Raw genomic sequence first — 22,092 nt, 5'->3', positions numbered from 1 at the left:
CCCCACAAAAACCTCTCTCATTTGTTCTTATATTCCTATGTTATCTTAATTCTATTCCAGTCATTCTTTCTTAGCTATTGGCTTTAGGCAATATTTTAGAGCTACCTTAGTGACAACTGCACACATTTTGGAAAGAATAGTACACACACTGTAAAATTAATGACATAGACAATATTTAGCAGTATCCCATCCTACATGGGTTCAAACATATAGTATAGTTAAATCAACTGAAAGTAAGATTGTATGCCAAAAATAAATGCAAATTGAAGATACTTTGAAATTTTTTCCTAAAATAACAAAGATTTGATATAATTTCAGGTTAGTTAAAATCCACCACATTTCCACTATTCTTCTTAATACAGCATCTATTTTCAGAGCATCCATATTCTTTTCTTTTTTAAGATTTTATTTATTTATTCATGAGAGACACAGAGAGAGAGAGGCAGAGACACAGGCAGAAGGAGAAGCAGGCTCCATGCAGGGAGCCTGACATGGAACTAGATCCCGGGTCTCTAGGATCAAGCCCTGGGCTGAAGGCGGTGCTAAACCGCTGAGCCACCAGAGCTGCCCTCCATATTCATTTTAAATGAATATATAATTTATAGTCTATTTTATTATTTATAATTATAAAATAATAATTTCTAATAATTGCCAAGGTTTTCAATTAAAAATATTATTGAAGAAAACACAAAATAAGTCAGAGATCAACAAATACCATATGATTTCATTCATTTGGAATTTAAGAAACAAAACAAATGAGCAGAGGGAAGAAAGACAGAGAGACAGAGAGACAAACCAAAAGAATACACTCTTAACTATTGAGAACAAAGAGATAGTTACCAGAGAGGAGGTACATGGGAGGTTGGGTTAAATAGATATTGGAGAATAAGGAGTATAATTGTCCTGATGAGCACTGGCTGTTGTGTGGAAGTATTGATTAACTATATTGTAAGCCTAAAACTAATCACTGTATGTTAACTAATGGAGTCTAAATGAAAAAATTTTAAAAAGATACAGATATTGATGCTCTCTTCAATGGCACCATCTTTCTATCAACTCATAACTTTTTTCATTCACTTAATTTAAAATTACACTAAAGTTGTGAGTACATGGTAACACGTATATTTGCTAAAGGAATATTTTCTTATCAGCAAATATAATTTCTTCTCTCATTGCTGTTACACTCTCAGATTTGTTTAGTAAAGTTTATAAAACTACTATTTAGTTTTATATTTAGTTTAGTAAAGTTTATAAAATTACTATTAACACACTTGAGATACTACATACCTTACTTCAACAGTACACAGTAAATAAATATGCAGCCTATTATTTACAAAGACAGTATCTGTTAATAGAATCTAGGCCTATAATGGCATATAAAGTAGGATGTAAGAATTCATGTCTATTTTTATGTTAATTGAAAGTTTTATGGATATTGATTGTTAAATTTCTATAATGGAAAGTGAAAGTGACTAGCATATAAGATTACAAAATATTTGTATATTACTATTAGGATGTACATTGCAAAGACTTATAAACAAAATAGGACATGTTATTTAGGGGATTGTTATAATAGGCTCTTAAAGATTTTAATATGCTCTACAGTTATATTTTATTATTTTCTCTTAATAAGGTTACAGTATTAGAAAACCTTGGAAAGATTGTATGTAAAGCAGAGTGTTAAAAGATTGGTGTTAGGCCATAAAAAAAAATCTATTAAAGATTCTCTTAGAATATGCTCAGGATAAAGGACAAAGTCTGAAAAATGTCAACATTAAAAAAAAAAAAAGAAAAAAGAAAAATGTCAACATTAAAGGAAAGAGAATAGTAGAAAAAGCAATAAAGGAGAATGAGAAATAAGGGCCACTAAAATTTTGTAAAATTAGATGCCACAAAGATGCAAGAAAAGAAAGCAATTTGAGGAAATGGGTAGTGGTTAACAGTGCCTAATGGTCCAGAAAAGGGCAATCATATAATCTATAAACAGATTTTTAAACAAAACATAATTGGAAATTTTGTCAGTGAGCATTCAGTTTTGAAGTAAGGAAGGAAAGAAAAAATAGACTTCTTATGGCAAAGGAAAGGAAAAAAGAATGAAATGGACACCTCAAAAGGATGTCAGTAGGTGTGGCCACAGATGCAAAAGACTGAATGTGATGATTTACTCTATGTGTCAACTTGATTGGACCAAAAGATGTCCAGATACCTGATTAAACTTTGTTTTGGGGGTTTGTATATGAGGGTGTTTCTGGAAGAGTTTAACAATTGAATTGGTGAACTGAGTCAAGCAGATGGCTTTCCCAATGAGCATGGGCATCATCTAATCCCTTGAGGACCTTAATAGAACAAAAATAAAAAGGAAGATTAATTTCTCTCTCTGACTACATGTGCTAGAAAATGGGTCTTCTGACATGAGTACCCCCGGTCCTCAGGCCTTCAGATCTTGACTAGAATCTACATCATCTTCTCTTTGGCTCTTGGGACTTTAAACTTCACCACTGATATTTCTGGGTCTCTGGTTTCCAGATGGCAGACCATGGGGCTTAGCCTTCATAATTGCATGAGCCAACACCTTATAATAAATTATATATATATATATATATATATATATATATATATATATATATATATGACATACATATATATGCATGTATATAATCGGGGTTCTGTTCTCTAATACAGATTTTGATATTAAGAGTAGATCTAGGGATCCCTGGGTAGCACAGCGGTTTAGTGCCTGCCTTTGGCCCAAGGCGCAATCCTAGAGACCCAGGATCGAATCCCACGTCGGGCTCCTGGTGCATGGAGCCTGCTTCTCCCTCTGCCTATGTCTCTGCCTCTCTCTCTCTCTCTGTGACTATCATAAATAAATAAAAATTAAAAAAAAAAGAGTAGATCTAGAGGAGCAGAATTTTAAAGATGATTTTCCAAATTACTTCTGGGGTTTCTGGAATTATCTCTCCAATTTGATTAAACTGAAAGGTACAGTTAATTTTATTTACAGTAGCAAAGAGCACTGACAGTCTGTAGTGTCTATGATGTGACACAGCAATAGAGATATGTAAATATGTGCATTATTACTCCTAACCAAATATTTATAAGAAGCAAAGAGCTGGGTGACAGAGTATATAATACTTTGGAACATTTTTGAAAAACTAACAAATAAAGTAAGCTTGGCTGCTTGTACCCAATGTCCCTGGACAAAGTGATAAATGAAAAGAATGGACTCAGGGATTTAAATTCCCAGCTCAAGCACAGTGTAAATTACCTGAAGGCTTCTCTGTGTCCCTGAGGTAGACTCTTATCTCTCACAGATGCAAAGATGAAATTGCTGAAAATCAACACAGAATCTCATCCTATGTCTGGCTGAACTACAGAGCATGTTGAACTCCCAGCCACACAGGATACCTACTGTTAAAATGAGGGCATTGACTGAAGAAGAATGAGATCATACAATTTGAAATGGGAATGTGTGGAAAGACTGATGAATCTAGGGACATGGAGCTCCTAAATTCTGATGCTTTTTTTTCTCTTCCTTCCTTCCTTACCCCTCTCCCTCCTTCCTTCCTTCCTTCCTTCCTTCCTTTCCTTTCCTTTCCTTTCCTTTCCTTTTTGGATTGGAAGACTTTAATATGTCAATTTCCTCATGTTGATATACAGATTCAAATTTAAATATATATATATTTTTTATATATTTATATTTTGTATATATTATATATTATATTAATATATATTTATATATAAATATATAAAATATATAAGATTATATAATATATTCTTAAATATATAATATATAACATAATAATATAATTTTATATTATTTATATTTATAATTTTATATATAATTTTATATGTATAAAATATATATATATATATATTATTAAATAAGCTTCACACTCAATGTTGGGCTTGAACTCACAACCCTAAGATCAGGAGTCATATGTTCTACAGACTGACCCAGCCATGTGCTCTGTTTTGTTTTGTTTTGTTTTTCTTTTTGCAATTAGGAAAGGTCTCCCATCCCCAATGAAAGTAGCTTCCATACCACCAGTGGTATCAGGGGTTTCTATCCACAGTAGTGTAAGCCTTATCATCTTTGTATAATAAGAGTAACAGCATATTCTGCATTTTTTGAGGGAACTGTAAGGGCTTTCACTGATGCAGTTGCCTTGTGATATAATACTCTCTTTAGCACTACCCACACCTGTAGTCTTGGCTTCTGACCCAAACTAGACTGTAGTCTCAGGGGCTCCCTAAAAGTGAGACATAACATATAACCCATAGGATATGAGTTACACTCTAAAAGAACTACTTGAGTATTCTAATTTATACCAACATAAATCTGGAGAACATATGTGGAAATAGATACTAAGGAGATGGGATAATGGTAGAAAAAACATAATAGAGTTGACCCTTGAACAATACAAGGGTTAGGGATATTGACCTCCCTCCCACACAGTCAAAAATTGTCATATAATTTTTTCCCTTCTCCAAACTTAACATAAACAGTTGATGAACACATATTGTGTACTTTCACAATAAAGTAAACAGTAAAAAAGAAAATGTTATTGAGAAAATCATAAGGGAGAGAAAATATATTTATTGTGTTATATCGTTTTCATTAAAAAAAAAAAAAATCCGTGGGGCAGCCCTGGTGGCGCAGCGGTTTAGCGCCACCTGCAGCCTGGGGCGTGATCCTGGAGACCCTGGATGGAGTCTCATGTCGGGCTCTCTGCATGGAGCCTGCTTCTCCCTCTGCCTGTGTCTCTGCCTCTCTCTCTCTCTTTGTGTCTCTATGAATAAATAAATAAATAATCTTTAAAAAAATCCATGTGTAAGTGGCCAGTTCAAATCTGTAATGTTCAAAGGTCAACTGTGGATAGATAGATAGATAGATAGATAGATAGATAGATAGATAGATAGTTGTGTATGCAAATGTCTTTGTTTTCTTTCATCTCTTATTCCTTTATCTTATAACATATGATATGTTGACTTTATATCATAGTCTTTAAGTATTGTTAATTTTACATAACAGTATTAACTTATGGTCTATCCAGGAAAAAAACACTCAGGTGAGTCAGGGAAACTGAAGGGACCTTTAAAAACAACTCCCCCACTTTTAAAAAATTTTTCCTTTGCTCTTCTTTTCAGGTTTTTATTCTTGCTAGGACCTGCACCTCCACCCCACTGTACACAAGAGTCTCCTGAAAAGATTAGCATTTGAATTGGTGAACCAAATAAAGTAGCTGACCTTTTTCAAGTGGGTGGGTATAATCCAATCCATTGTGGCCTGAATAGAACAGAAAGTAAAGGAAGAGACGATTCACTATCTTTCTGCTTAACTGAGTAAGTTTGAGCATTCATCTGTGGTAAGAATTCAGGGCTCTCTGGTCATCAAAATACACCACTGGCTTTCTTGTCTCTCAAGTTTGCAGATGACATCTCATGGGACTTGTCTGCCTCCATAATCATGGGATTATAAAGTATGGCCCTTGTTTCTCTGGAGAATCCTGACTAATAATATTTAGATATTAAGAGCAGTTTTAGAAGATGGCAATTTTAAGAATAAGCTTTCCAGATTAGTTCTGGGGCTTCTAGAATTGGCTATTAAATCCCCTATTATCTTTGTGTCTCTGGAGATCCCTATTACACTGAGGAAAGTGATGAGATAAGTCACTGAATCTGGGGAGCGCCGGAAACTGAGTCCATGGTTTTGATTCTTGTTATTATGGAACCAGCCTATAGGACTGATAGCTGGTCTTGTAGTAGAGAGAAAGATAAAGTCAAGTAACTGTCTTTAAAGCATGATCAACCAGAGTAATCACTGCAAAGACAAGTTTCTGTTATGGTTGTATGAGCCCCCCAAAAAGTATGTTTACTCCTAAAGGAGGGTTGTGGGCTACTAGAATATTGCCATACCTCTTAACTCTAGAGCTTACAAAGTTGTTTGGATAAATACATTCAGTTAATAATTAAAAAGACTGGAAAAGCAGTATGCTCAAAACACTGCCACACTTAGTTAAGACAAGGAGATGAAAGAAGCATTTACAAGTAAGTTGAAAAAGCCAAAGATATTTTCATTTGGTTGATTAGTGGTTACTGACCTTCAGTCTTGGGTCATACGGAAAAAGGATTCAGTGTGTGTTACAGAAAGTCTGATAAGCATGTCATTATCATAAGAAAGTACGGTTGATATAAAATAAAGCTAGCCAATTTTTTATGTGCTGTACAAGTATGAGAAAATCAAGGGAATTCAAATCATCTTTATCCATAACAAGAGTAAAGGTGAAACTAAAGAAGGTTCTTAATTCAGAATAACAGCAGATGAAGAAGGACTTTTACAAATAAAATATGTCAACAAAAATGAGGGGGTGGAGAAGGCTAAGAACCAATAAGAATAAGAGTTTTCTTTTATTAAGTATGTTGATAATAGACTCCAGTTTTACAAATTAGGAATGAAGCCAATTGGCTCTGTTTCTAGTTGATTGGCCTTCTAAGCTAACTAGTTCTCTATTGTCAGTGTTGGCAATGAAGTTGTAATTCCTAGACCCCATACATACGTTTTGATTTTTTTGAACCATCATAGCTAATAAATAGGAGTTTGGAAAGGATAGAGACCAAAATAAAACCCACAGATATGTTCTACCATTCCTGTGGAAACAGATTTATCCAGGAAAAAAAAAAAAAAAATGGTTCTCATGCCCACAAAGTGACATTGGGGCAACAGAGCTGAGAGCTGTAAGGAAGCTTTCTCAGTTAACTCTCCTTATATAACAAACCACACCAAAACTTAGTGACTTAAGTTCATGAGCATTTATCATTGTTCATAAGGCTATACATTTGCTGAGTGTTTCTTCTGGTCCTGGCTACATTTACCTTTGCAGCTATAAGCAGCTGTGATAGGAGTACATGGCTCCACCGATTGACTGTGCAGCAGCCTGCCTGGTCAGGGTGTCCTTGGTTAGTATGGATGGGCCATGTAATGCCTTTCTTCCAGCAGACTCTCCTGGAATCATTCATGTGTTGTTTATCTAGATCTGGAAAAAAAAAATGGTAAACATAGAAAGCTTCCTGAAATCTAGGCCAGAATCAATACATCTTCATTTCTACAACATTCTAGTTACCATAGCAAGTCACAGAGGCAGATGAAATCAGAGGGTTATGGAAATAGCTTCCACCTTTTGATGGGAAGGAGTAGAGGCAGTGACAAACAAAATGGGATAAAGAATCAGAGACATACTTGGAATAAGTCTTATAGGGTGTTTTAGAGTTTTAAAATGTAAAATGAAGCATGTTTTAAAGAGTTTTTTGGAACAAAAATCAATTTGAATCAGTGCCAAACCCCCAGTGGTTAGGAGTACACTGGCGCACAGGAGCTGGGGGGGGCGGGGAACTTAAGATAGAGGAGGCATGGGAGCAAAGAATGGGCATTATTGAAGCATTTACAGGCTTTGATATTTGTTTGTTTACATGGGCACTCACAACATTAGAGTCACCTCAATCTAATGGCTTCCTTGTTGAATTAATTTAACAAAGGGCAGAGTAAGTGTCCACCAACCACCCTTGGTCAAGGAAAAATGCAAGAGAAGAGTTTAATCCATATTATCTAATAGATAAAGTCATAAAGCTAGTAGAAAAGAACTGATAGACCTATGGCAAAGTTTGCAGCTACGTAGACAGGTGTCCACATAGCAAAAGGTATAAGGTGAACTATCCACCTGGGTTTGAAGGAAGCAAGATTACATCCTGGAATATTTCAGTGAGGACGAGAAAATGCCTAAGGATCAAATGAAACTGATTTTATCTCAAATGCTACTATATGGGTCCCCTGGGTGTTTCAGTGGTTGAGCATCTACCTTTAGCTTAGGGTATGATCCTGGGATCCCAGGACGGAATCCAGCATCAGGCTCCCTGAAGGGAGCCTATTTCTCCCTCTGCATATGCCTCTGCCTCTCTCTGTGTGTCTCTCATGAATAAATAAATACAATCTTAAAAAAATGCTATTAATATAACATCAAGAAAAACCAATAGTCTTCTATATTCTCCTCCCCACAAATGTGACTGATATTTCCAGAAGCCACTTGACACTTAGCATGAAATTCAGAAGGGCTGAAAGTATAAAATGAAAATAATACTGAATATCATAGAAGCTACAATTTGATATAACTGAGAAATATCTGAAAATTACCAACTTACCTAGAAATGATCGAGTTTTTATGTCAGTGTGCATCAAGCATCAGATGTACAAGGTATAAAATGAATTTAATTATGACAAAATAAACTTCAATTATTTTCTAAAAATATTGCATATACTAAAGAAGTTCCACAACCAGTTAAATAGGTTTGTTCAGTTCACCCTTTAAAGGTATATAAGTAAAGTGTGTCAAGCCAAATAAAAGTTAGATTTTTTTTAAAGGCATATGAGTTTCTTATTGAAAAACCATTAGTTTACAATTCCACAAATATTCTTACAGAAAGAAAACAATTACAAAACTGGTAAGGAATTTGGGGGAAGTGTCAATTAGAACTAGATACAGCAAAGCAGCCCTATCTCAGAACTTAAAAAAAAAAAGAAAGAAGAGCACTAGAAGGGTAGTTTTCATGCTTTACTGAAGCCAATCATTTTAGAAATGCTTAGCGCATCTCCCTAGGTTCCTTACTTTTCTGTGTTTCGTTCTGCTTTTTGTTATACAGTTCACAGCCGTCATCATTTCCCATCTCTCTTTTGTATAAAATATAATCTTGATGGTTATATTTTACTCAATAAAGATATACTTATATTAATCTATACTCACTTGTTCTTCAAATTTCCTATGATCTCCCTGGTTGTGTGCTATTATCAAATATGTATTACTGTAAACTTAAGCCCCTGCCAGGCACAGAAGTACTGCTCTGGCATTTGCAATAATCCATTTATTTATTCTCCAATTTCTTAAGTATCAAAATAACCCTAAGGTTTATGAGGAAAGGAAATAAAATTGGGTTATTTTCCCTTATTTTTCCCAGGGGAATAAAAAACTAACCACTTAGAAACAGCATGTGAGTTAGCTTATCATATAGCTCACAATTTGTGCTATTTTGTTTTTGTTTTGTTTTGTTTTGTTTAAATTAGCTTCAGACCCTCATTATTTCTGAAGATTTCAAACTATGAGTGACCACAATTGCTAGGTGAGTTTTTTGAATGATTCTTAGCTGGGCAATCATGCAGATTATCAAAAAATAATGGATGGAAAAGCCACTAGATTTAGACAGACCAGTCCATAATTTTAGAATTCATGTCTGAACCTATAATCAAGTCTCTGTACTTGTTCATCTTGTTCCAGCAACCACCATATTTCAGAAAACAGAGGAAACAGAGGTGTTTTTTGTTTGTTTGTTTGTTTTGTAGAGTAGTTTTGGTATTTTGTGTTTCCTTTGTTTTTGTTTTGTTTTGTGTCATTTTTCAGGAAACAAGGATTCTTACAGTTCTGTATTTATGACTTCAAGAAAGTTCTGAGAAACGATGAAGGTCTCTTGGAGAGGAAGATTTGCAGAAACCTTCATCAGCTAACACATTCACATACTCTCACCACATTCAGCATCCTGGGGGTATTTGTTCCCCTAAATAGTGGCAAGAATCCATTATACATAGAAGCACAGATGCCAAATCTAGAAGGCAATAACTTCATGCTCTGATTGTGCAAACAAAGTCAAAGAGGTGGCTGGGATAGAATCTCTGAATTTTAACAATTCTTCCCCTCTTTCACATGTCAAAAATCGATCATGAAAACTATCAAGATGTTTTTGCAACCAGCCCAGTTGCTCTTACTGCAACTGGGCTGAACACAATGACTGGGGTCCGATTTTAATGGCCATTTATGACATGGTAGCTATATTGTGACCTGAAAAATGTCACTTAGAATGTACTTGTTGCAATTGTACAAATACTGTATTTTATATCAAAATGTGTGCATGTGGTTTTATTTATAAATGTGTTTGGGAGGTATTAGACCTTGAATTTGTTTTTCCTTTCCTTTCCTCTCCTTTTCTGTTTTTTGGGGGCAGGGATAGTTGGGGTCCACTTGGGTTCCAAATACCAATATAAGAGCTTTAGTTTATTCCTCTAGTGACAGGGATCTGTCCCTTTTTAATATATAATATAAACCAAAATGTAATGCCTATCATAGTGATACAAGGAAGCCATCCCTGAGCATCAGATGGGAAAAGAAGGAAGCAGAAAGATTTAGGAACCCACAAACTCTATACTCAGTTCTGTTAAAAAATAAGCACTTTGCAATTGAGAATAGATTGAATTTAGACTTGTATTTTGAAAACTTGGAATGGGTAGCAGTTACGAAGTTCAAATCTGAATGATCTGTAACCTGTGGAGAATTCCCTATGCCTTCAAAGACCATTTTTTTCTTTAGATTTTCTCTCCTTCAATCTTCTGACCACTCAAACCAAAGGGGTACATGATGCATCATCCTCTTGGCTGCCCAGCATTATGGTTTATGTACCCCTGATTGACTTGCCAAGGCTTCACATGAAGCTTCTCTCAACAGGGGATCCCTGGGTGGCTCAGTGGTTTAGTGCCTGCCTTTGGCCCAGGACGTGATCCGGGAGTCTCGGGATCAGTCCTACGTCAGGCTCCTGGCATGGAGCCTGCTTCTCCCTCCTCCTGTGTCTCTGCCTCTCTCTCTCTCTCTCTATGTCTATCATAAATAAATAAATATCTTTTAAAAAGATTTAAAAAAAACTTCTCTCAACATACGCCTTACCTCCTTTCAATCCCTATTAGCCTTATCTGTGTTGATTCTCTGTCCTGCTATAGATTTGAGTAAGTGACCAAACTCTTCCACACTACTGTATTTTCTCAGAGTGCTCCATGTATCCCTCTTGTAGGAAATGTATCTTATAGTATATTAGGAAAATTAATATTTAATGTCTTAAAAAGAAATTTTAGTTACCTCTATGTACCTTTGAAAACTCCATAAAAATGCTATGGTCCACATTTTTTTTTTTTTTAATTTTCAAGGCTTCTCATCACGCACAATGTAGGGAAGGACACTACTAGCAGTTATTGCAGTGTCATATGTGTGATATATATATTCTACATTAGAATGTCTATAAAATACAGAGGATGCAGACAAAATCAGTACTGGGACTGACTGGATATGAGGTGGCATGCTGTCAAGGGAAGTGTAGATCAAAAATGTCACTGTGAGTGTGTTCAAGGACTTTATATAAAACTCTATAGGTAAAGTGGATGATTAAGATTCAAGCAGAGAGATGTCGTGATTGTGTTGTTACCTAAGTGGCTCAGAAAAAAACAAAACAAGTATTTTTTTCTGAAACTGGTTTTGAAATGTGCAAGAAAACAGAAAATAAGGAGCCAGAATAATAATCAAAAGTATGTCACAATATTAGTAGGCTTGAAAATCAGCATTTGGTGGAAATAATTTTAATTTGTTAATTGTTTAATCTGTGCATCTTTGCTAAAGATGGCACATGTTCTATATCACACACCTTTACATTTATACATATATTTTAATATAAGAAATTACCTGCTCATCTCATAAGTATGAACACATATCATTATGATCTCATAGTATCCTTTTTTTTTAGGATTTTATTTATTTATTCATGAGAGACACAGAGAGAGACAGAGAGGCAGAGACACAGGCAGAGGAGAAGCAGATTCTATGCAGGGAGCTGATGTGGGACTGGACCCTGGGACTCCAGGATCACACCCTGGGCCTAAGGCAGCTCTAAGACCGCTGAGCCACCCAGGCTGCCCTCATAGCAACTTTTTCAAAGAATTAATAGGTCTGCTTCTCAGCAATTATCCAAAATATGTATAACTAATTGAATTAGATTATCCACATACCTATATTATTCTACTTGCATCAAATTATTTCTACAGTCAATTTAAAAATAATGAAATGCCATATTTTTTACATAAATGCCATACTTCCAGTCAGATAGTATTACATTAGATGCTATGTTTCAACTCAAGAAATTATTTTTTTTTTTTTTTTTTTTTTTTTAACTCAAGAAATTATTGCAGTAAACATGAAAAGCAGCCAGCTGCTTATAAAGGGATTTTTAATTTCGGTCTTTTCCTATTAAGTAGACTGAAATTTCTGGTCTTCACCAATAAAATGACTTTTCAAGTAGATAAGTAATATGACTCCATCTAAATTTATAAATAGATTTTACACAAATTATCTCAATAACTATCTTAATCACTCTGTTCAATTGCCAAAGCAAATCCCTGATACCACAGGAGAAGTAATCTTTATGTTACTTGAGGCCAACCTTTCCACATGTAATTTGAAATCCATTCTCTCCTATGGTGGAGAACTATCCTTTGTGGCTTCACTGCCTTGTTACACATTGAGTTCTTCTCATAGCTATAAGAAGATGTTGACTTCACCAACTGCAACGGTTGATCTCACTGGTTGTAGAATTGGACTGCTTCTATTTGAACCAGTTTTCCAACTATCATCTGAGTCACTTTCCTAGGCTAATTAAAAATCCCTGTGCCTTAGTTTCCTCCTCTGTAAAGCTGGGAAAACAATCTACCACCACAAGACTTTGCATGGGTTAAATGAATGAAGAATACATAAAATGCATTTTGAAAATGCATGACAGGTAGTAAATATTAAAAATGATTGAATGCTACTATTTTTCAATTATTATTTCCATTTTTATTTAATGATCATTTAATTTTTTTTCAAAAACGAGTTTTTAAAATTATTAGTTTATACTTACCATTTCTACTTATTAATCTGAAATTTGGTCTTTCGGCTCTCTGTTCCTCCCTCGTCAACAGACAGCCACGTCTTCTAGTGCAGTGCCAGCTGCGACCCCGACACATGATGGTGAAGGTCAGAGTGAACGATTTGGCTGTATTGGGCACCTGGTCACCAGGGCTGCTTTTAACTCTGGCAAAGTAGATATTGCCGCCATCAATGACGCCTTCATTGACTTCAACTACATGGTGTACATGTTCCAGTATGATTATACCCACAGCAAATTCCACGGCATGGTCAAGGCTGAGAATGGGACACTTGTCATCAATGGGAAGTCCAGATCCACCTTCCAGGAGCAAGATCCTGCCAACAACAAGTGGGGTGATCCAGATTGTCCAGCAAGATTGTCAGCAATGCATCCTGCACCACCAACTGCTTGGCTCCTCTGGCCAAAGTCATCCATAATCACTTCGGCATCATGGAGGGCCTCATGACCACTGTCCATGCCATCACTGCCATCCAGAAGACTGTGGACGGCCCCTCAGGGAAGCTTTGGAGTGACAGACTAGGGGCTTCCCAGAACATCATTCCTGCTTCCACAGGCACTGCCAAGGCAGTGGGCAAGGTCATCCCTGAGCTGAATGGGAAGCCCACTGGCATAGCCTTCTGAGTCCCCATGTCCAACATGTCAGTTGTGGATATGACCTGCCACCTGGAGAAAGCTGCCAAATATGAGGACATCAAGAAGATGGTGAAGCAGGCATTGGAGAGCCCCCTAAAGGGAATCCTGGGCTACACTGAGGACCAGGTTGTCTCCTGCAACTTCGACAGTGACACCTACTCTTCCACCTTCGAGGACGGGCCTGGCATTGCCCTCAATGACTACTTCGTCAAGCTCATTTCCTGGTATGGCAATGAATTCTGCTAGAGCAACCAGGTGTTGGACCTCATGGTCCACATGGCCTCCAAGGAGTAAGAGCCTCCTGGACCACCAGCCCCAGCAAGAACAAGAGGAAGATAGAGCCCTCAGCTGCTGGGGAGTCCCTAACCCAACTTAATCCCCCAATACACCAAGAATCTCCTGACCTCCAATTTACATCCCAGACCTGGAGGAAGAGGAGGAGCTGGGGGGAGCCCTACCTTGCCATATATCATCAATAAAGTATACTGTACCCAACCAAGAAAAATGAAATTTGATCTTTCTTAATACTAATTTTGCAATAATTCCAAACTTCGAGAAGAATGTCAAGTGTATCACTAATAACATTTGTGCATCTACTACTCAGATTTACCAGTTGTTAATATTTTGCTACATTTACTTTAATATGTGTTCTCTTTTTTTTTAAGATTTTTTTTATTTATTCATGAGAGACACACACACAGAGAGAGAGAGAGAGAGAGAAGCAGAGACACAGGCAGAGGGAGAAGCAGGCTCCACTCAGGGAGTCTGATGCGGGACTCGATCCCTGGACTCCAGGATCGTGCCCTGGGCCAAAGGCAGGTGCTAAACCGCTGAGCCACCCAGGGATCCCAATATGTGTTCTCTTTTGTAACACAGACACACACACATACACACACACACACCTGAGCATTTTTTACCAACTTTTGCATGATCGCACACTCTATTTATAGTTGGCATAATGGGATAAGATTGACCTTTTTATTCCATGCCTTTGCCCACTGAATGAGACTTGGAACAATTATTCTCCAGTAGTAATGAGTACATCCAGTCTTTTACAAAATCAGAAAGTTAGGAATCTCCCATGACTTATCCTGTACTATATATTTTTTAGATTTTATTTATTTGTTTTAGCGAGAGAGCATGCACAAGCAACTGGGAGGAAGGCATGGGGACAGAAAGGCAAAGAAAGGGAGAAGGAGAATCTTGAGCAGACTCCAAGCTGAGTGTGGAGCCCAATCTCAAGACCCTGAGATATGACCTGAGCTGAAACCAAGAATCAGATGCTTAACCATCTGAGGCACCCCCACTCAATCCATATTTTCATCTTCCTTCTTGCATATAACATATACATATTAGCTATAAAAATAAGCTACACATTGAACTATGTATAGATAAATATCATTATAACACGGTAAAATACGTTGAAATCATGAATTTATGCTGATATTTCTTTTTTTATACTGATATTTCTAATTGTTATCTAACACCACAGAATCCATTCTTGCCTTTTTTTTATTCCACAATTTTTATTCCTTTGTTGTATAGTGAGTATTCTGACTCCCAACACCATCAATATATTTACTCATTAGCTCAATCTTACAGTATGCCTGTATGATTATAGAATTTCTATATCAATAACACTACTGAAAACAACCATTAAATATAAAATAGAATTCAAGTTTGTTTATATTTCTCTCTTTCCACTGAGAACATAGAATCAAAATGTTGGGTTCAAATGTACCTAAATTGGACATTCTTGGTATTTTTACACTTTTTATTTTGAAATAAAATTTTCTGGTTATATAATGTTTTAGAGACAAGTTGTGTGAAGACCATATAGGAATCTGTATAGTATTTTTTTGTAGTGTCCTGTGAGTCTATAAAAGGGAACCCTCTTACACTGTTGGTGGGAATGTGAACTGGTGCAGCCACTCTGGAAAACTGTGTGGAGGTTCCTCAAACAGTTAAAAATAGACCTGCCCTACGACCCAGCAATTGCACTGTTGGGGATTTACCCCAAAGATACAAATGCAATGAAACGCCGGGACACCTGCACCCCGATGTTTCTAGCAGCAATGGCCACGATAGCCAAACTGTGGAAGGAGCCTCGGTGTCCAACGAAAGATGAATGGATAAAGAAGATGTGGTTTATGTATACAATGGAATATTACTCAGCTATTAGAAATGACAAATACCCACCATTTGCTTCAACGTGGATGGAACTGGAGGGTATTATGCTGAGTGAAGTCAGTCAGTCGGAGAAGGACAAACATTATATGTTCTCATTCATTTGGGGAATATAAATAATAGTGAAAGGGAATATAGGGGAAGGGAGAAGAAATGTGTGGGAAATATCAGAAAGGGAGACAGAACATAAAGACTGCTAACGCTGGGAAACGAACTAGGGGTGGTGGAAGGGGAGGAGGGTGGGGGGTGGGAGTGATTGGGTGACGGGCACTGGGGGTTATTCTGTATGTTAGTAAATTGAACACCAAAAAAAAAATAAATTAAAAAATAAATAAATAAAATAAAAATAAAAAATAAAATAAAATAAAATAAAATAAAAAATAAAAATAAAGTTTGTAAGGTTCTACACTTCCATAGATAGTGATTCCTGTGATAGATCTGGGCAAAGACAACTGAAAACCTTCTGGAAAGGATTTATCATCCTAGATGTGCAATTAAGGTGCATTCTTAATTCATGGAAAGTGGCCAGAATATCAACATTTACAAAAGTTTGAAAGAAGTTAATTCAAACCCTTGGATGATTTTGAAGGGTTGAGGTTTATGACTCTAATGCAGGAAGAAACTGCAGATGTAGTGGAAATAGCAAGAGAACTGGAAGTGGAGTCTGAAGATGCAACTGAATTGCTTTAATCTCATGATAAAAATTTAATGGATGAGGAATTGATTCTCAATGAACAAACATAGTGGTACCTTGAGATGGAATCTATCAATCTCTTGGTGAAGTTACTATAAAGATTGTTGAAGTGATAACAAAGCATTTAGAATATTACATAAATTTAGTTGATAGAACAATAATAGGGTTTGAGAGGATTGACTCTACTTATGAGAGAAATTCTACTGTGGCTAAAATGCTATCAAAATGGATTGCATGAAAAAAAAAGGATTGTATGATATAAAGAAATCATTCATGAAAGGCATAATAAATCAATGCGCAAATTAAAAAAAATAAAATAAAATAAAATTTACATTGCTGCAATGCTATTACCTGGAAAAAAGGCCTAATTCATATTTCATCAATTTCTACGTCTTCATTTTACACATTCACTTTTTTTTTTTTTTTTTACACATTCACTTTTAATGCAATAGCGATCTGACATCTATCCTTATGTGTTATTAATTCCTCTAGAGAAGGTCATCCCTACCTTCTCTGGGTAGGAACAGATGCAATGGACAAAAACTTATCAATCCATATTTAATTGATATTTATGTGATACTTAATAATCTTGAAAACTTCCTCCTTTATGATCCTGATTTTCTTCAGTTTCTCAGACACTGCTTATCTTTTTTGGATATCTCCTCTTTAGTCCTTTTCTAAGATTCTCTTACACCAACCAGAATGTAAGGATTTCTGCAGCTTACATCTATCTGTATTATTTTCTATTTATTATTTTTCTCTTTTCTTATTCTACTGCCATAAAATAAAAACTGAGTACATGAAGACTGAATAAATGGATTGAAAAATTTGCTTTAATGGAACATTATTTTGTCATATTTACAATTGCAGTTTAAGTTTTCTAATAGATCTTTCAAGCAACAGCAATTAACTATCTTAATATTAAATTCAATCCTTAAAACCAGAGATGAAGAGACTAATGTAAGTTGAAAGAGATTTTTTCCTACACTTCTTCCTTTAATTTTGAGCTTTGTTCATAGAAACTTGATTATAGAGCAGTCTGAAATGGTTTGAATTCTCTCAGTATCCCTGTATTGTTAAGGTTCCTGTTATTCTGATTAAATAAAACCATTGGTTTCCAAGCATCATCCATCTGAATTCTGTCTTATTTCATTTATTGTACAATGGAAAGGAAACTGGATAATAGGGGGAAAAAAGCAAAGTGAAGAGCTAGGAATTAATAAAAAAGAGAGACCAGAAGTCATCTTTGTGATTTAGTTCAGAGTTGGAATTACTTTGTAATCTACAAACTAACATTCTGCTCTTGCAATATGTGCTAAACTACTTGATTATGTAAGAATTTAGAGCAGGTACTATGCATCTATTATCTACTTCATCTAACATTATCATTACATCTTAAATATTAGAATGTTATTTATAGAATTAAAAAGTAGAAATGATCTATTACTGATGTGAAATAAACTGTGTGTGCTAATTTACTAAGATATTGGAATTAGGTGCTTATTGAATATTACTTTTTTTAAGATTTTATTTTATTTATTTATTCATGAGAGACAGAGAGAGAGAGAGGGAGAGGCAGAGACATAGGCAGAGGGAGAAGCAGGCTCCATGCAGGGACCCTAATGTGGGGCTCAATCCCAGGACTCCAGGATCACGCCCTGATCATCCAGGCACTCAACCGCTGAGCCACCCAAGGGTCCCTGAATATTACATTTTTAATGCAATTGATCAATAAAGTGTATAGTTTGCTTCACAAATTTTGAAGGAAATCATTTTATATAGCCATTCATGGGCAAATCAAATCTACATGTCAAAAATTTATTATTCATTCCACATAATGGAAAACAATGGAATATGAGTTGGAAGACTTTATGCAGCTATAGAGATATAGAGTGGAGGTATTAAATATAAGCTCCTTATTAATTATAAGGTTTAAAAAGTGAACAGTAAAGAGTATGATATAATATAAGCAAACATTAATTTTGATAATTAAATATGAAAATATGTGAGAGGTTTAAACAACTAAGATTAAAGAGAGTTTATTAGCTCCAAATTTTCAAGTAAAAGGGACCTTGAAAAGTATACAATAGAAAACAATTTTGATAAAGCTCCCGTGTAGAAAAGGAATGGTTGTTATGTATTCTGTTCTGTAACATACTTGTTTTTTAATATGAATTAGCATATATATGTTGAGTAAATAGGAGAATGACATTACTAAACACATGCTTCTTTATATGCAATTTTCCCCAGCAGATTAATATTTTGTAGCAATTGGTAAAAATACTGAAAACCCCACAGAAGCACCTTTCTTTAGGTGTTAGGTGATAATTGATAGCCTTTAAACTGCTAAAACCTTTCAATATACTAAACTATCTTAGGATTGTTCACCTATAGAAGGGAAGCTTAAGGGCATATTACCTTTTATTTTATTTATTTTATTGCTTTAATAATTATATTTATTTATTTATAATTTAAATTCGATTAGTCAACATAGAGTACATTATTAGTCTTGCCTTTTGTTTTAAAATAATGATTAATAAAAATGGCTACTCCTGAAAAGTGTTTGCTAATTTTGATGCATTTGTTCCGTATTTGAAAAAAAAGTGTCTTCTGGAAGTCTTCTGGAAGTCACAGGAAGCACTATTCTCATGTTTAATGGTATGAAAGATTGTCATTCCAGGTGCAAATTCCAGAAGAGATTTAGCTATACTAATATTTTTATTAGGATTGTTATCGTTTTTATTAAGGCTCTGATCATAAGGTACTGGGTTTTGAGTGATTGGTAACAACTCTATTATTCTCATAGCCCTATTATTTTTAGTGTATGATTTTTGCACAAGAGGGTTTTCAGGAACCCATACATAGCAGAAATTCTGGTACTATCTTATAATTGTCATATGTCTTAAGTTACTAATAGAGCAAAGTAAGATAAAGAGTTAAAAAATCTACAATGTCAAAACATAAATATTCCAAGAAACATGTTATATAAAAATGTAAAAGTTTGCTATTAATTTAGTAGCAAGTAGATAATAGCAGAAATTGTCATGGACTTAGGCACTTAGGCAAAACAGAGACTTTGTTCCTTCTTTGAACTGTAACATTCTAGCCTGCTAAATAAGTTATAAATTCTTCAAGAGCAGTAACTGTATGTTTTCTTTCTTTCCTATACCAGGATATTTTTCTTTCATTCTATACATTAGATACTCAATAGGTGCTTGTTAGATCAAATATCAGCTCACTTATTATGGAAGAACATATTGTTACTCTTTATGGAAAATTAAACAATAATAACAATCATATTTATATTGAGTCTATAAACCAATAATCCTATGCCTATGGATTTTCCTTAGGAAAAAAAAAGTCCTCAGAATTAAAAAGCACATATAAAATATGTTAAATTATAAATTATTTATACATATATTCAAATATGCAATAATATTGGATATGCTTATTGAGTTACTATATATCAAATGAACAATATTTGTTAAAATAATAATTAGTAATAATACACTGAAATACTATTTCATAAAATAATACTAAGGAGAAATGCAGTGTATCAAATGGTATGATGATGAAGGGGGGGTTTTTGGTGTTTAGAAAAAAATACCAAAGTACTATGCAAAAAATGAGCTTATGTTTATATGATAGAATTGTTTTAAATTATTCCACATATTTTTTTTCATTTTTATCTTTTTTATTTCATATTTTGAATAATTTAAAAAGAAAATGCTAAAATAATTTTAGGTTACGAAGTTGATATTTTGTTGTCTTTAACAAGATTTAGTTGGTTCTTTAAAAGATTTTTAAAATCTAAAATAAAAAAATGTAATAAACTATATTTGACATTATGCTAGTTCCTTGAGAAATAATAAAATAGAGTTAGATCTAGAGAAGTGAGATATAATTGTATGGATATTGCATTTTTAATTCTCTTCAGTTAATGTACTTTATAGACATTGATAATCTATATCCATTACATAGAATGATAATTATCAATGTACAAATATTCTTGTGAGTTTTTGTCTGTGTTTTCATGCTTTATAAGACATCATACTACTAAAGGCATATTTTAATTATAACAATATACTATGTGAATCAATGTCTTAAATGAGGACTTTTAATTTACAAACAAGCACTATAATTATTTCCTCATATTTGATATTTTGAAAATTCTATTTTTTAAACATTTACTTATCTATTAACCTATCTTGCTAATATACTTTTAACAATTTTCATCATTCCTCTTCATTCATTTTGTAAAGCATATAAATGTACACTTCTATATATTACTTTTGAATTAAATTATATCTCTATAAATTATTTTATTCTAATATTTTATTTTTATATTAATTTAAATTCTGTCCTGCTTGATAGTAACATAGTTATATTAACTCTCTTTTGGTTCATATATTATATAGTATATCTTTTTTTCATTGTTTTATTTTCCACCTTTTTGAAGCTGTATATTTCAGCTATGTTTCTTCTAAGCAGCTTACATTTGAGATTGCTTTATTTTGGTTATTTATGCATTTCTTATTTTTTAGAAAAATTTATGATGGCAATCATTCTTCTGCTCTCTCCTTAGTGGTTATCCCGGAAATTACAATGTACATATTTGATTTACCAAAAATTGACATCTTACTTCTCCCTAGCCAATGTAAATACCTTAGAATGTTAACTCACATTCATTCCCCTCACAGTTTATGCATTCTTGTTGTTTTATTATATATATATATATATATATATATATATATATATACACACACATATTCAGAATAAAGTATCATATGTTTTTATTTTACCTACCCATATATTTAGGTTTGTCTACCTATTCATATTTTCCATTCTTTTTCATTTCTATCTACATTTTCAAATCTGAATCTGTTGTCAATTTCCTTCTACTAGTAAGGGACACTTCAGAGTGTCTGCTGGTCAAATGTTCATTTCATGTATGTTTGAAGTGTATCTTCAATTAGATATAGATTCGTAAGTTGGCATATGTTCATATGTTGTGAGTGACCATGTGTTTCTAGTTTTGAAATTTAACCAGCATCTCTCAATGTCTCTCTGTGTCTCTGCTTATTTCTGTTTCTCTGTCTTCCTCAATCTCTCCCTTTCTCTTCTTTTTTGGTAGGCTCTAAACTCCATGTTTAATTTAATTTAGTGTAATTTAAAGTACATAAAAAATCCCTAAGTAGTTTCTCATTTTCTCAGCCTCCCAAAGTTCCAGAATTGGCAGATGCTCTTATAGAAAAAAAGATCTCCAATGATAGACTGGCCTCTCTAGTTTTGGGGATTTTGTTGTTGTTGTTGTTGTTGTTGTTGTTTTCTCCATTTTTATGGCTGTTGTCCCTATAACTTGTACTGCGTTGTTTGCTCTCAGATGTTCTCAACAGATGATTATTATTCTTTACTCAGCTTTTCTCTCTCTCTCTCTCTCTCTCTCTCTTTTTTTTTTTTTTTCAGTAGAAGCATTGGTATGAATTACCTAGCCTGCCATGGTGAAAGAGATCCTTTGCTACTTGCAATATTACCTTAATAAGATTCAGCCATCTTAGGGTTCATTAATTTTCACCATGTATTTTCCCACTCTTTATTTTTCAGTTGTTCTGGCAAAAAGCTTTTAAAGTATTTGCTACTGCAAAGAGTGTTACTCTAAATATTTTGTGAATGTCTACTAGTGCACATGGGCAAGAATTGTTTTTGTATATAAAGCTTACTCTGTGCTCTGTTTTTTTTTTTTCCTCCAGAAATGCTTCCCTTCAGCTATTTCTAATAGCCAGAATGTGATCCCA

At 34.4% G+C, this 22,092-nt stretch overlaps 1 pseudogene; it reads left to right on the top strand.

Annotated features, from left to right (window-relative positions):
• Window positions 1-6,909: 6,909 nt before the first annotated feature.
• Window positions 6,910-13,710, top strand: LOC140626770 (glyceraldehyde-3-phosphate dehydrogenase-like; annotated as a pseudogene).
• Window positions 13,711-22,092: the final 8,382 nt, after the last annotated feature.

The sequence above is a fragment of the Canis lupus genome, chromosome 38 (assembly GCF_048164855.1).
Source record: "Canis lupus baileyi chromosome 38, mCanLup2.hap1, whole genome shotgun sequence".
Classification (NCBI taxonomy): Eukaryota; Metazoa; Chordata; class Mammalia; order Carnivora; family Canidae; genus Canis; species Canis lupus.
Note: the sequence above shows the minus strand (reverse complement) of the source record. Positions and strands in the feature narration are given on the sequence as shown.